This window comes from Parasteatoda tepidariorum, chromosome 3 (assembly GCF_982258835.1).
Source record: "Parasteatoda tepidariorum strain Cologne lab strain chromosome 3, Ptep-v5.0, whole genome shotgun sequence".
Lineage (NCBI taxonomy): Eukaryota > Metazoa > Arthropoda > Arachnida > Araneae > Theridiidae > Parasteatoda > Parasteatoda tepidariorum.
This window is the reverse complement of record NC_141757.1, coordinates 99,574,981-99,579,462: the sequence shown is the minus strand read 5'-3', so window position 1 is coordinate 99,579,462 and position 4,482 is coordinate 99,574,981. Positions and strand designations below refer to the sequence as shown.

Genomic DNA, 4,482 nt, shown 5'->3' with positions numbered 1-4,482 from the left:
ATTAAAAGTTGCTTTAAAACTTCAAATAAAATATTATACAAATATAATTTTTTTTAGTAATAACTATGATTGAATAATTATTGATTCTTTTTAAATTCTTGTACAACGGTATGAATCGTATCGGATATTTAGTTTATACAAATGTTAATGAGGAGCTCTTTTACCGGGGTTATTTCAGTGCTTTTTTCTCCGGTGCTTTTTTCCGCGATTTACAAAGTATGATATTTTGAATATCAGAGAAAATATCTAATTACAAAAGTATAAAGGCATTAATAAGGGTTTTAAACTATGTTTGAGGAAGGAAAACTAAATTCACTCTATCCAACCAGTATTTTTAGAGATCTTTGCGAAAGCTGAATAGTTGGAATTTGTAATTCGTATAACAAAAATATTATAATTTGGTAAAAGAAATAAAAAGGAATTAAGATTTTTCTCTACCAAAATGTTCCTTACTATAATATTAAATTTAAAATTTTGGTTTCACTTTAAAAGTTTAAAAAAAATCATTTGCTGAATTTTGTTTTGGAAATTTAAACATTAATGTAATTTCAAAATACCATCTTTATAATATGACTGTTCAAATTTAGAAATTAATATTTACTTTATATATTCAGTTCGAATTTAATAAATAAAATCTTTTAAAAGTGTCTGAAATGTAAAAGTGTTCAAGATCAGTCGACGCCATCCTAAACAAAAGTTTAACATGCACATCGAAAAATGACAGTGAACTATTTATTTTATTCAATAATTTCGAAATTACCTAATAAATAAAATATTTTATTCTAGAAGTTTCTAAAGTATAAAAGTGTCCATGATCTGCAGACGCAATCCTAATTATATGTCTATTGAAAAAGATGATTGTAGATTATTTAATTGTGGAAACGCGTCAATCATTGAAATCTCTCTCAATATAATCCTTATTCTATAAAACCTTTATGTATCAATAATATCCCTCAATTTATATAAATAGCTATTTTCGTCAAGTATTTCAAATTGAACATATAAATTTTAACAGATATTACAGTATAGTAATAATTTCTCCGTTATTTAATAATCTAAAATTTTTCAAACATATTTTAAAGTTTCTAATTTTATTTTTGAAATTAAAAAGAGCCATTCATCTTAAAGTTTACAATTCCTAAATTATTCAGTTTATCATGCTGAAATAAATTGTTGATTTTATCATTTAAATGTGACATTTCTCTTTTCTGTTTATAAATTTATAACGATAGCATTGATTTTATATATGAATATTTTTAGAAGATAGTTGTCTAAGGTGCTTGAATTTTTAAAGCTATAAAACTACAAATTTAAATAATTAGTCAGCTGAAATTCAAAGTACTTTTATTTAAAACTAAAATTTCACTTTTTTTACAAACCAACAAAATTATTTTAAATACTGTTTCCGTCTACATGTTGAAACTTGTAATTATTGGAACCTAAAAGGAAAAAAAATATAAATTAGTAAGAAAGTCATATTTACAATAATAGTGGCAGATCTTAAAATATTAGAAAGTATTTTTTTTTTATCATTTAAATTTACTGGATGAAATTAATTTTCCTTTTCAAATAAATATCTTCTGCCATTTCTATTCAATCCTCGTAGCTAAAAAGCATGACATGTATCACAGCCACAAAATAAAATACACTGAAGACAGTATTACCATTAACAACATTTACAGAAATTCAAATATACAGGGTGTTTATAAAGTCTCGGACCCATTTTGATGTTTAATAACTCATAAAATAATAAAGATAGTTTAAAATTAATAACATAAATGGTTAGATAGACTCAAAAACTTTCATGAACCTTGTCAATGAACTTCCACGCGTGCCCCCTTCGTCGCACGGAGAATATCAAGTCGATAGTCAATTTCACGCCAGGTAACGGCAAGCATGTCGGCATCCACAGAGGCTATTGCGGTTGTAATCCTGGCTTTAAGGCTGAGGGCAGGTTGCTTTTGCTTTCCTCAGTGAAATAGATATCCCACAATTACAAATTGATAATTTGTAAGTCACCCCCTTTTACATGGTCACCCTTGTGGTCACCCCCTTTTACATGGTGGACGCTAGAGGAAGGGGGTTTGAGCGGCGAGAGGACCACTCGTCTGGTCAGCAGAAGGGGAAATAAGGAGTGATAGATTTATGAGGAATTAGAATGCAGAACGCCTTATCTTAACAATTTGTTCTTGTGGAATATAACATTTCTTTCAATTTGTTTTTGTGGTATATCTATTTCATTGAGGGACGAAAAAGTTTCTAGTTGGGAGCCTGCTCTCAGCCTTAGGCCATCAATGTTCGACACGATCCTCCTGCAAACATTGTCCTTTATAAATCCCCAAAGAAAAAAGTCCAGCGGCGTTATATCAGGTGATCTGGGTGGCCAAGGAATTGAACCTCCTCGCCCAATCCATCTTCCTGTAAAATGGTCATTCAAAGAACTACGAACGATGATACCCCAATGAGGTGGTGCACCATCTTGTTGCAAAAAGACATGTGGCTGAAGCTCTTCTAGTTGTGGAAATACGAAGTTTTCCAACATGTCTAAGTATACGACTGATGAGATTGTCTTTTCTGTAAAAAAGAAAGCTACCTCTCGTGAAATTGACTATCGACTTGATATTCTCCGTGCGAAGGGGGCAATCGTGGAAGTTCATTGACAAGGGTCATGAAACTTTTTGAGTCTATCTAACCATTAATGTTATTAATTTTAATCTATCTTTATTATTTTATGAGTTATTAAACATCAAAATGGGTCCGGGACTTTATAAACACCCTGTATAATTCCAGTCTTATTATGCAATTTTAACACTTTTTATTTTTCTATACATCTGTAACATTATGGTACTTGTAAGTTTAATAATTAGATTTCCTTCCCTTTCTTTTTTAAAAATCTTTAAACTCAATAAACCTAGTCTATATTTTTCAACTTTTTGTCAGACTTCATGAAACTAGCAGCTTTTTTTTTTAATTTTTGACGCTGATTCTGAAAAGGACTTATGTTACTGTCAATCACATCAGAGTTTCTTAAAAAAATAGTTATTTTAATAATTTTTAATCAATGTAATCAAGAATCTACAATCGTTTAATAAATTAAAATTTTGAAGTTATGTACCAATTTTTATTCTTTTTTTTACACTCAATCGAATAGAACAAATTACAAGCTGATAGGAGCATTTATTTTAAAGTTGTGAGTAATTTTATGTGTGGAAAATGTCTAAGAGAGAATGATTTGAAATAATACTTTAAAAATAAGTTGAGTATAATATCTCCTATATAACTTATAATACCGAGCAGAATAAAACTAATAGTTAGTTGTTACAAACACTTGTTTAAATATAAATACACATCCCATAGGATGAAACTCAAAATAATGCATATTACTTTCAACAACAAATGTTTTTATTTGCAATTGATTTTATTCAATTCAGAATTAAAATTGCATACTATACTGACTTATTTCTAAAATATTTAAGATTTCCGAAATTCGCACATTTTTGAAGTAGTGAACTATAAACAGCTGCATGAAAAAGCTCATAACCTTGAAACAAATTGTCATATAAACTTGAAATCGGATTTAATTTCATTCTGCCCAATATTCTAATAAGTAATAACAATCTGCTTAGTAAATAATTAACGTGGGTAAAATGCGAGAAAATAACATGTAGTGAAAATAGATTTGATTTATTGAAATTACGTTCATTTGCTGACTTGTGTGCTCTATATATAGGCTTATAAGTCATTGTCAAGTAGAAAATACAGATAGAACAATTCAGAGAAAGACATCACAAAGAATAATACATCCAGGGTTACGGCGGGATTCGAACCCGCTACCTCCACGCTTAACAGAGCGTTTGGACCGGCAATACCGCTCGGCCAGGGAGGCCCCTAGTGAAAATAGCAGTTTTGTGATCAAACATGAAGAAGTAAGCTAGTACAGTTACTAGTTTTCAATTATCAAATATCTAGCAAACTATTGTTATCAACAATTACATAAATTCTGTAGTTTATAAGGAGAGATTACTTTTTCTTTTAGGTATAAATTCAGAACTATATCCTAGGGGAAGGCTGAGCAGTAGCTTGCTTGTCTCTTCTTCTGCGCCGCCACGCATGTGCTATTTACAGCCTAGGCCATCTCAGTAATATCAGGGAACTGTGGATAAGCTCTGTAAATATATATATATATATATATATATATATATATATATATATATATATATATATATATATATATATATATATATATATATATATATATATATATATATATATATATATATATATACATATGTAACATAAAAAGCTTCAATTAATCTTTTTATGTTAGTTTCTTCGTTATAAAACAACTCCTAATTTATTACTACTTAATTCTTCAAATCGAAGCACTTAATGATACTTTTAAGAAACCACATCCTGTTTCTAAATCTATTTTTAGCCAACTATACATAAATTTAAATAAAGATATTTTTTCCTTTTAAGCCT

At 28.9% G+C, this 4,482-nt stretch overlaps 1 long non-coding RNA gene across 1 annotated transcript; it reads right to left on the bottom strand.

The window, feature by feature from the left end:
• Positions 1-1,331: 1,331 nt before the first annotated feature.
• On the bottom strand, positions 1,332-4,198 carry LOC147814105 (uncharacterized). Its single transcript, XR_015432291.1, has 2 exons — positions 4,025-4,198; positions 1,332-1,439 (listed from the first exon to the last, which is right to left on the bottom strand). It is a non-coding gene; the product is annotated as an uncharacterized LOC147814105 (long non-coding RNA).
• Positions 4,199-4,482: the final 284 nt, after the last annotated feature.